This window comes from Brassica oleracea, chromosome C3, assembly GCF_000695525.1.
Source record: "Brassica oleracea var. oleracea cultivar TO1000 chromosome C3, BOL, whole genome shotgun sequence".
NCBI classification, from domain to species: Eukaryota; Viridiplantae; Streptophyta; class Magnoliopsida; order Brassicales; family Brassicaceae; genus Brassica; species Brassica oleracea.
This window is the reverse complement of record NC_027750.1, coordinates 41171728-41184436: the sequence shown is the minus strand read 5'-3', so window position 1 is coordinate 41184436 and position 12709 is coordinate 41171728.

Genomic DNA, 12709 nt, shown 5'->3' with positions numbered 1-12709 from the left:
AGTCTGGTGGCATTCCGTTAGAACGAGAGAAATTTCATATTCTGTCAAAGGCTTCGATGTGATCCATCGGGATATCACTAGTGAGACCGCTGAACGTGCTCTTCTGCACCAGACTTATCAGTGCAGGTTTGATCTCATAGTCTTGCTGAGTGCAAGGAGGAGGGTTGATGGAGGAGCGGTTAGTAGCGAAGTTCCGCGGAAGGTTCCGCTCCCCAATAGGAGCACCTCGCTCTTCTCGCGCGGCGTTCTCAGCTACTTCGTGAGCAGCTTGTTGCTGATTTTGGATGGTCTGCTGCATCTGCAACATCTGTTGTTGCTGAGCCTGCATTTGTTGTTGAATGATTGCCAATGCAGCAGTGAGGTAATCTTGATTTCCATGATCATCCATGTTGGTGTCGGTTGTTCTCGGCTGTTGACGGTTCTGTCTTTCTAATCTTGCGAGTTCGTCGTTGGTCAGTTGATGTAGCGGTCCTTGTGAGTTGCTCCGAGTATGTCTACTGGTCATGCACTTGGATCATCTGTTCCAACAAAGAATTAAAAGCAAGTTAGATATCTCAGACTAAATAGTAAACGAAAAATAAAGGTAAAAGCCTGTTCCCCGTCGCAACGGCGCCAAAACTTGATACACTAAAAATGAGTCCTTTCTACTGTCAAGTTAACAGTGGTGATTGTAATATTTGAGATTCAATCCAGAGGACCAGTTTACTATTTACTCTTATGAGTTCAATATTAAGCTGGGAAACAAGTGGGTTTTTTAAATCAATGGTGACGCAAGTAACTAGAATACCAAGAGATTCAAATTCGATTTAAATGAAAGCTGGCTTAGGGTTATTCATCGGGTGTCAATGCGGAACCGAACAACTATTCAAGTGCAATGAGATTCAGTCTAGAACTCGGATCACTCGGCTAGAACAATCCACTATCGTGGACTTGTTCCCTTTGCTGATCGGTCTTGAGTCCTAATATCTACTCTCGCTGATTTGGGACATGAAGCTCATTCAATATATGTCGATTTATCTCCTAAGCGGTTAGCTAGGTGATTAAACTAGAGATCAAACATTAAGTGATCAATTCAATGCAAGCAGTAAGAACAATATGAATGAAGAACAGTTAAGATCACTTATTTGTGCTCAGCTCATGCTAATGACACCCTACAACCCTAAGCAAGCTTATCCGACTACTCAATCATAAAGCAAGATGACGCAGACATGGTTTCTGAATAATACTGTTTAAAATGAAGTAGAAAAACAAGGGTTCAAGATGATCTTCTCGTGAAAATGAGAGATGGAGCCTTCTCCCTTACAAGTTGCTCAATCCAAATCGTTCTAGGTCTCTCGTAAAACTAGCGTAAAAAATAGAAATGATAGCCTCCGCTTTTTATATGGAGGCTCCCGTGGTAAAGTGAGAAGAGAAAAAATCTAGGGCAAACTTCCGAAATTGGAAGTTTCTTTAATGATCTGAAACAGTCAGACGCTTGTTCTCTTCGGGAACAACCTTTGGATTGATCTAACTGGCTGTTCCGCATCGAATATTCCAAAATGACATCTGACTTCATGAAACTCTCTTCTTTGCTTTTTCACCTGCTCCAAACCTGGAATGATATCAATTAAGCACGAATTAGGACTGAGAATTAACTCAAAGCACACATATAATGGCATTAAAAACATGATATATCAAGTTCGCAGCACCAGAAACCCTGCAGCAACAATTACAGCAACAACAGAGGTTATGGAAATTCCTACTACCAGAAGCCACCACCACCTACTCAAGAGAGCAAGATTGAAGAGATGCTTGATAGGGTTCTTGAAGGACAGCAGCGCATGACGGTGGACTTCAATGGGAAGATTGATTCTGTCTACATCAACCTGAACAAAAAGTTTGAGACTTTGAGCACTCATGTGAAGAAGCTGGAGATGCAGGTTGTTCAGACAGGAGAAGCTGTTAAGAGGAAGGAAGCCTTGACAAGAGGGGTAGGAGATGATGTGATGAAGCACCACATGAATGCCATCATTGGAGATGATTTATGGCAAATGGTGAAGCAAGAGAAGCTGCAAGAAGGAGATTTCGAAGTAGAAAGTTTGATGAGTTTCGGCGGATCGCACTGGTGTCGATCGACGCCAGACATCGAACATCCATCAACGGATGACAATCCAAATCGATCGACACGCTCTCCAGAGCATCGATAGATGACACCTATGGAGTCAATCGCATCTTGCAATGCCGTGAGGATTCTGACTCACGAGGAGTTCGCAGCAAGACACCCACATCCGCCCAGCCCTGTTTACGTAAATATCAATTGACATTCTGATACTCCCGTCGATCGACAGCAAGAGACCGCCATCGATCGAAAACCTCCAGCGCCCATCGGTCGACGATCACGTCTTACATACCGAGTGCAGATGCCAAAGATAGATGTTGCACGTCTAAATGCACTCAGGCCCAAAACCAAACCTTCAGAAAACCCACCAGAGACCATCAGGATACCTTCAGATGATGGAGCAGATCCTATGAAAGTTGATAGGGTTCCTATGGGAAGAACCATGAGGAAAAGAAAGGAAAAAGTGGTGAAACATCTGAAGAGGGAGCTAATGAAAAGGAAAGAGAAAGTTTCCAAAAGAGAGTTTTCAGGATTCCTTTAGAAAAGCCATTCGAGGAGGCCTATCTTACCCACATATTGTGAATGTTCTTCAGAGAAACAAGAGAGACTGAAGAAAACATTAGGAGAATGTTCTGTGAAGCTAGAGAAAAGATGAGGAAGAGGATTACACTGAAGAAGAAGAGTGACCCTGGGCAATTTGCAATACCATGTACGGTGAAGGGTATTGAGTTCCCACATGCCTTATGCGACACAGGAGCATCAGTCAGTATCCTACCTAGGGTTATGGCTGACCATCTGAGTCTGCAGATGGAGCCTTTCAAAGAATTATTCACTTTTGTGGATTGTTCTCAGAGGAGCCCAGGAGGGATTGTTAGAGACCTAGAGGTGCAGATTGGTAATGCCCTAGTTCCAGTTGAGTTTCATATCTTGGATATCAAGCTACACTGAAACTCTTCTCTATTACTTGGGAGAGCTTTCTTGTCAACAGTAGGAGCAGTGTGCAACTTGCAAACCAACCAGTTGTGCCTGACGCTAATATATATTCATGTCCACTGCAACCCTATTCCAGTCAAGAAGCCACATATGTCCTCCAGAAGAATCAATGATCCATGAATCATTGCAGCTTGCCACTGTGGAGCTGAATACGAGACAGAGTACTCGGCGTCAATCGAAACTCACACTGCAACATCGATCGACCGACGCACCAAGGGAAGAATCGGTCGACAGTAGTCCAGAAGATTGGGAGAACGACTACTACACCCCTAATATGGCAGCATACACCAGACACACCATGCATACAGAGGAGTATGATGAAGATTATGAGGAGGAACGAGCTACAGAGTACAGAGCCATTCTTGATGAGGAAGACAAACTTCTACATCATTCCTTTTGGAAGAGGAATGCACCATCGATTGACATAAGATTCTCAACAACAATCGACACTCAACCTCATCAGAGAAACAAAAAACGAGCATCGACCAACATCGCCTACTACCCATCGATTGACACTGGAGTCGACCGTGTGCGAGGAGGAGACTACTCGATTGGCAGTTGGGCAGATGATCACCATCACGAAAGCTATGCAGTATAAATGGCAATTCATGAGCCAGGAGCAGATGAACCTCATGAAGGTTTCACATATGAGGAACTTCTCAACATGCAAAGACGTGATGAAGCAGATCAACATCAATCAGAAGCTGCTGGGGAAAGAACACGTTTCAGCCATTCTATCTACAGAGCCACCTGCCCATCGATTGTTGAAAAGCCTCCATCATCGATCGACATCCATCCAAAACAAAAATCCACTATAAGCGAAAACCCTAATTTTAAAACCAGTATCTAACACCAGACGAACTTGGTATTTTCAGGGACCCAGATGGCTACGCAAGAGTAATAGATGGACATGCACTGCAAGTATCTACAGAAGACATTGCAGACATCCTTTAGATGGCTAATGGAGCAGATAATCTCTTCAAGCAATAACACACCATCCTAGCACATCAGCAGAGGTTTACAAAAGAGTTCTATGAAATAGCTGGTGGCATAGACAATCACTTCAAGAAGAAGTATAGACATCCTACTCGACCGTCGATCGACGGTATCGACGCTGAAGTCCCACCATCGATCGATGCTGACGTCCCACCATCGATTGACAGACGTCCAGAATTCGGCAGAAGAGCTTTTGATCTTTTTGGAACCAGAAAATTCTACTGGGAAGAGAAAGATGAGTATGGAGTCTACAGATATGATCAGGGATGTGCAAGAGATGTGGATGGACACATCATCAATGTGTCCAAGGAGGATATCAGAAAGGTAATTGAAAGAGCTTCGAGAGATGAGCACAGCTACATAGGTCTTCCAGAACATGCTAGCTCATTCACACAGACCAAGCTGGTACAAGAGATCTACACCAAGGATGAGATCAATGAGATGTTCTATGGAGTCTGTGAAGCCCAAGAAAAGAATGAAGGTGATTTCCAGGTGAAGCAGGACATAGCCAAAAATTCAGCATTCGGCCGACAAACATCGACCAACATCGATCGACAGAAACCACTCAACATCGATCGATGACGACCCAAAGAACTCACATCCGATGAGTCTCAACCAGATTTTCACACCAGAGCAGAGATTGATCATTTGGGAGAAGAGATCTACAAAACTCTGGAAACTACAGAAGAGAGGCTTGACATGAGATGTGATGACATTTATTTCCCAATGGACCTTAGAGTGAATGCTTTGACTTCTCATGTAGAAGCAATATAGAGGGAATTAGTGGAGGTTCAGAGTTACATTGCCCGTCGACCAGAAGCATCCGCATCGATCAACAGACGCAACAACAAATCGACCGACATTCTTAGACAGACATCGGTCGACGACGCTACAAATCGAGGCCGGCTAGTACCAAAGGTGACATCAGACATGTCTGATACACATAACCAATAAGAGGGGATCTCAGCTGACACTTACGCCACACTCAGAAGACATTAGTTCAACCTTGAGAGTCTTGGAGATAGATTGCAGAAGATGGAAAACACAACTGCAACAATGAAGGAAAGATGGCGTAGAGGAGATGAAAGAATGCGAGACTTCACTGGTACATGGTTCAACAAGCGCAGAGAAGAGATGGACACTTGTTTTCTAACAAGTTCCAGCTTTCAACACTACTAGCCAAATCAACTCCAAAGTCAAGATAAATGACTATAACAAAACGCTGAGTGGGAGGCAACCCCCTATTAGGTAATACTTAATTGGTTTTATTAATCTAGTATTTATGTTGGTTTTTATTTATTTATTGCAGGTCATAAAAAAAAAAAGATCCGAGTAGACGATTGCCGTGAGTATCGACCGACGAAACATTGCCGACTTCGATCGACAGAGCATCACCTGCCGTGACCGATATCAACACCTTTACATCGGTCGACATCCATTCCGGTCAGGTATATCATTTTTACTTGTTACATTGAGTCCTTATGATTTAATTATCACCATAACTCCGACTGAATATACACTAGGGACAGTGTCGTTTAAGTCTGGGGGGAGGTTTACTGATAGTAGTTTATTTATGAGTCTTATTAAAATATTTTCAAAAAAAATATATTGAGTCAAGAAGGGGATAATGAACTTATTCGATTTTTGCTTGTTATCTAACCACTCTTTAGCACCATTTTAGACTTACTGATTGCAGATAGTACTAAAGATACTAAAGCCGATCAACTTGTCAACTATTCACACTTGCTGAGATTGTTTGAAGGAACCAAAGCTGACCTCTAACTCTGAACTTGACACAACTGCTTGTCTTGGGGCTTGGTATACATGGGATCAGATTCTTCAAACAAGTCTGGAAGGTAAAGCCTTGTGTAGATAGATTTATCACCCCCTCTCTCTCTCTCTCTATTTTCGAAATATAGATTTTAATATATATATATATCTATTAGAGATTTATTAGGAAGGGATTCTAACAGGATTTGGTGGCTACAACCATTAAAACTTGCTTCATAAGAATTTTATAGGTAAAGGATTAGAACATGCCTTGGTGGGTACAACTATTAAGGCTTGCTTCACAAATAATCCTAGGATATAGGTCAAAAAGAAGTGAACAGGACTTGGTGGCAACCATCATTAAGGTTTGATTCATGGAAGTCTGTCCAATCTTGGTCAATGATCTTGCAAATATAAGCAGACTTTGACTAAGAGAGAGGATATGAACTAATGTTCGCCTACAGGTCCAGATACTTGTTTGAAAATCCTTGCATCATGTGATCGATACTCCCAAGGTAAAGCCTGCACTTTTATTTATGCTAAGAAATGAGGTTGGTAGAGGGGAATGTCAGACAAGATTTGCTAAGTTGTTGGCTAGGTGAATTTGGTTCCTAAGTTAGGATATGGTATAATGTGCTTTTGTGATTAGGACTTCTTAGATGTGGATTGCAATATTGTAGAGGTGATGATTGTAAGTTTTAAATCATGTGAGTCCCTGCTGTTTTCAAACCTCTTTCCGATCTGCCAATTTGAAACGTCTACTTTTCCACTTGTCTGTGGATGGTAGGGGGGAGTGATAGACCATGGGTTTGACTCATTTTTACCCATGGGTTATAAGGGATTTAATTACTAATTATTATATTATAGAGTCTATTTAGTATATTTATAGGATCAGGAGTGATTTGGAGATAAGTGATGATTTTGGAGCATTTTGGAGATATTTGGAGTAAGCACCCGAGATGACCATCGAGCTCGACCATCGATCGATATTGAAGAGGAATAATCAATCAATGTTCACATCTTGACATCAATCGACAGCGAAGCGCGCAGAAAGCCCGTTTGGTCACAGCCGACTTAGAGCCCAAGTTTTCACCAATTTACAAGATTACCCCAGACTAGTTTTAACCTAATTATATAAGCTTCGCCAACATGTTCGAGGCAAAGTGTGCTTTCTTGTTTTACTATTTTCATAGCAAAGGTTTTCTAGGATTTTAGCAGATTGGAGAGAAGATCCAAAGTTATTTTGTGATTGGAACTCCATTGATATCTATTTACTATTCTAATGCAGTTTTCATACCTTATTGTTGTTATGAATTGCTTGGCCATGTCTGAGTAGTTTTCTTGTTAGATCATAGGGTTTAAATAAGTTATGAGGGATTAGTCCCAATTATAGATTGCTAAGTTGTGATATTAATCATTAGAATTGTCATTAATGCCTGATTCTAAATTAGCTACCTAGAACTTGCCCTAGGATTGTTAGATATGAGCGATAGCTTTCATCGCATCCTGAAACCATTCTAATTGAGCTAAAATTCTTGCTAAGAGTAAGGCGAGAGCTGATCTAGTGAGCTTAGTGAGCACATTCAACCTGCACATTAATGCTTGACCAAGAGCGTCGATCGATATTCAAATAGAATAATCGGTTGACATTTTGAATAGTGCATAGATCGATATTCATATAGAATCATCGATCGACACTGGTCAATAGATGAACCTAGAAAATGAGAGCCTATTGGTTCGTTTATAAGTGTTGAGCTCTACAATATCATGCATGCAACTTGTTAGACATCTATAGGATTATAATTCCGAATTTCCCGAATAAAAATCCTAAGTCTAGCTATTTTCTTTTAAGCACCAAAACCTCAACCAATCAATCGATCAATTACTTGCTCAAACAACTGCAACTTTACATTTAAATCATTAAACCTCCTTACTTAACAAATCCAATTAGATTTATTAAGTTCCCTAGCTCCTTGTGGATTCGATCCCTAAGTACTACAATTGAACCTCTTATTTGAGAGAGTAAAATCAATCCTTAGGGTAATTTGAGTGATATCAGCAAGTTGCATACTGCTCCTACTATTGATAAGAAATCTCTTCCAAGTAATAGAGAAAAGTTCCAGTTCAGCTTAATATCTAAGACATGGAAATCTACTGGAACTAGGGCATTACCAATCTGCACCTCAAGGTCTCTGACAATTCCTCATGATTTCCTCTGAGAACAATCCACAAAAGTGAACGATTCTTTGGAAGGCTCACCCTTCAAACCTAGCTGGTCTGCCATAACCCTTAGTAGAATGATGACCGATGCTCATGTGTTGCATAATGCATGTGGGAACTCAATACCCTTCACTAATGAAGTTCACATCCTCCTCTACTCCTATTATAAGCTCTGTATCTACAACATCTGCATCCTCTACTAAGAAAGCTTGCTTCCTGAGAAGCTTGTGAACATTGTCCAGCTTTGCTTTCACCTCATCCATCTGCTCCTTCCCAAGGATGGCTGCAGATTTCCTTCTCTCAAAATCAGTGTTCTTGGTGTTATTGTTGGATGTCAAGTTCTCAATAAGTCTCACAACCTATTCTGGATTTCTAGTGTTGAAGTTCCCTTCGCTAGAAGCATCAAAAGCCATCTGATACTGCACTGCGATGCCTCTGACAAAAGTGCTGAGCAGCTGCACTTCATTGAATCCATGGTGTGGACAATCCCTTTGGTAAGACTTGAATCTGACCCAAGATCTTATGAATGACTCTGTAGGCTCCTGCACGAATGTAGCAATCTTGCTCTTAAAGTCTTTAGCGCGTGCCTCATCAAAGAAGTTACGCAGGAATGCGTTCTTTATATCGGCCCAGGATGTCAGAGATCTTGGTGGTAACTGCTTAAACCAATACGAAGCCTCTACAGCAAGTGAGTACTTGAAGAGCTTGCAGAACAGGTAGTCTTCAGGAACTGCATTGACTTTGATAGCAGATATAAGATCCTCGAACCTCTCCAGATGGTCCATAGGATGCTCGTGAGATAACCCTCAGTAGGGTGTTTGTCCCACGAGTGTGTAGTCCTGCGGCTTCAACTCGAAATCGCCCCTCTGGATAGCTGGAGGACGAATAGCTGATTTGTTGGCATAAAACTTATCTGAACTGTTGTAATCAGCCAACGTGTTGGGTCGAGCAGCCTCATCTACAGGTTGAGCAGCTTCTGTAGCGTCATTATCGGGCTCAGGGATTACAGCCCCCTGAGCATCTATCCTCTGACTTGATGCATTACGCAGATGACCCTCCTGGTCATGGAAGTCTCCATTCTCATTTCGTACAAGAACTAAAGTCGCAACCATGTCTCGCGGCTCAGTATCGATCGATGTTCGGGATGAAGTATCGATCGATGTCGGATGTAAGATATCAGTTGACAGAATAGTAGCTTCGGTCGGTGGTGGTGAGCGAGTGTCGGTCGACGAAATTGGTGTCTGGGTCGATGGTGGTTGGCGAGTGTCGATCGACGAACTAGTGTTGTTGTCGATCGATGAGGAGCGTCTTTCTTTGCTAGCTTGCAGGATCTGATGAGAGTAGAAGTGGTGTTTCCTTGTTGCTTCTGGTACTGTTGGGCATGCACCTGAAAAGACAAGAAAATTTTATGTCAGAAAGTGGTTTAAAGAAGTAACCTACACTAAATCTATAGGCGGTCAAAGCTCCCCGGCAACGGCGCCAAATTTGATCTCACTCAAATTACCCTAAGGAGTGAATTACTCTCTCAAATCAATTTTATTACTTAGGGATCGAATCCATAAGGAGCTAGGGGGCCTAAAAAATCTAATCAGAGTGATTAAGCTAGGTTGATTATGATTAAATGTAAATAGCAGGTTGTGAGCAAGGTAGTTGCTTGATTGGTTTAATCGGGTTTTTGACACATAAATGAAATAGCTAGACTTAGGGTTTCTATTCAGGTAATCAAGATTATAATCCTACAGATGCTTAACAGTTGTATGCATGATATTATAGAGCTCAATCACTTATGAACAAACCGATCGGCGTTCGCTTTCTAGGTTTGTCTATTGACCAGATATAAGTGTCGATCGATGATTCTAGAAAAATATCGATCGATACACCTTTTGCACAGTCGATCGATTATTCTATAGGAATATCGATCAACGCGTACTTGTCAAGCTTTACGCGTTGGTTGAATAATGCTCACTAGGCTTACTAGATCAACTTTCGCCTTACTCTAACAATCCTAGCTCAATTAGGACATATTCAGGGTGAGATTCAAGTGTTAACTTGTGCCTACAACTCCTAGGTCAAGGTTCTAGCTAGCGAAACTAGAAACATGCATTAATGACAATCCTAATGATGAATATCACAACTAGCAATCTATAGTTGGGGCTAATCCCTCATAACCTATTTGAACCCTAAATCTGACAGTAAAACTACTCAGACATATCTAAGCAATTCATAACAACAATAAGCTATAAAAACTGCATAGATATTAAATAGATAATAATGAAGTTCCAATCACAAATCTCTTTGGATATTCTCTCAACCTCTACTAAAATCCTAGAAAACCTTTTGCTGTGAAAACTAGAAAACAAGAAATCACATTTTTCTAAAACACTTTGGCAATCTAATAAATATTAGGTCAAAAAATCGTTAGGAGCAGACTTGTAATTTGGTATGTCTTGGGCTCTAAGTCGGCTGGAACCAAACGGGCTTTTGCGCGTTTCGCTGTCGATCGATGTCATATGGTGTGCATCGATCTATGATTTCCTCTGAATATCGACCATTGGTCTTGTTCGATGTTCAGCTCGGATGTCCTCTCCTTTTATCTCCAAAAAATGCTCCAAAATCTTCACTTTCTTCCAAATCACTCATGAACCTATAAATATACTAAATAGACTCTAAAACATAGTAATTATTTTTTAAAACCTTTATAAACCATGATTAAAAGTGGGTAAAATCCATGGTCTATCATTGCCTTTTGTGCTTTTATGTGTTTATGTTTATTTCATATTTCTGACTTTCAGTTTTATGTTGTTATCAATATTTGCGGACTTTATTATATGGTATTGTAGTTGACTTTGTAATTACGTGGAGATTTGTAAGATATATATACATATATATATATATATATTTATTTATTTATTTATTTATACATATAAAGGAGATTTTCAAAGATTACTATTGCTTATTTTATCTCGAAAAATGCAGGTGAAACAATTTTTTGTATGAGAGCAGGTTTCATTCCCAAACCCAAAATCCTAAACAAAAACCTAAACCCTATATTTTAAACTTTAATTCTAAACTGTAAACCCTAAACTCTAAACCTAAAATCATAAACCTAATGTCAGCGTTAATGTTAACGTCATTCCTTTAAGGTTTAAGGTTTATATGGTTTAAGGTTTAAGTCTTAGTGTTTAGGGTTTAGGGTTTAAGTTTTCGGGGTTTAGAGTTTAGGGTTTATGTTTTAGTTTTAAGGGTTTAGGGTTAAGGATTTTACTGACGGCTACGTAGGTGTCGTACCTTTTTTTCAGCTATTTTTTTTTAAATTTAATTATGTTTTATTAATCATACGTAATACTTTGATTGGGTAATAAGATATGAAGTGAATTTGACCGTTCAGCGTAGGGGGAACACAAGTATTGTTCGTCAACGAATACAGATGACATAATCTGGCCCATATTTAATATTTTGGGACGAAACGAACCACATCCGCCACGCAAATAATATGTAACCTCTCCAGTCAAAATCGAATAATGAGACATCGTCAACTTAAAAGACGACTTGACTTTTGTTTTATTCGGACTGAACCGCGACTATTAAAAGAGAGCTCTATGGACCGAAAAAGAGATGGGCTTTTCTCCAAAGAATTATGAGACATAAAATTAGTGACCCTGATTTAAATTATAGCGACCCCTATATGATATATTGAATAAACACTTTGAATTCACTATTCAACATGTGGCGGTCTGAGGAAACAAATCAGGAATCTTTTTACGCGATAAAAGTATTTCGAAAATGGGAGACCTATCAGGCCAACTCCTAAAGAGAGGGAACGACGACACAACATCCATCACGAAGAAAAAAATACCTCTCGAGACCCTCTTTCCCTCTAGCTACTCCAAAAGTGATAAAACTCTAGCTCCGGCCTACCGCCTTGGCGGCGCCAGAGGCTTCATTCCCCTTTTCCCTATCTTGTTTTTCTTTGCTTTACTCCTCACATCTCAAACCTTGTTGATATGTTTTCTTCTTTGAGTCATTGGATTCTCTCCCGGAGCTGTGCTTGAGGGAGACGACCACTGACCTTGTTTGGAGAGACGACGAGACTGTGGTGTGGCTGTGGAGTGGAGAGTCAGCTTTTTAGGACTGAGGGTCAGGTCAGTGTAGAGGATGGATTTGACCATCCCACAAGGCCCGAGGAATAGGAAGGCCTGGCCCGAGTTAGGAGGAACGACGGCTCGATCGGTCGGCTCGAGAGTCAGGTCTCTCGGCTTGACTCTCGAGTACTTTTAGTCGATCATCATCGACTGAAGTATGTTCGGCTCAGCAACTACCCGGATGCCTACGGGCTTCTCGGCCCAGCCGAGGAGGCCCACCAAGACGGCGTAAATTAGGTCAAGGGCGAGACGCCAGGACGCCTATATAAGGAAAAGGAGAGGAAACGAGAAAGGGATCGAAAATCATCTGACTGACACCTGGCGGCTAGATTAGGGTTTTCACCTTTTGCTTCATCTCGCCGTTAGTTGTACTTTTCCGGTAGCATATCGAGCCACCGGCTTTCTTTCTGTCGCGATCTCTCCTTTTCCCTTGTAACCGATTGAACGTTCTTTCTCCGACCATTAATAAGACGTCTTTGCTTAAACCCAC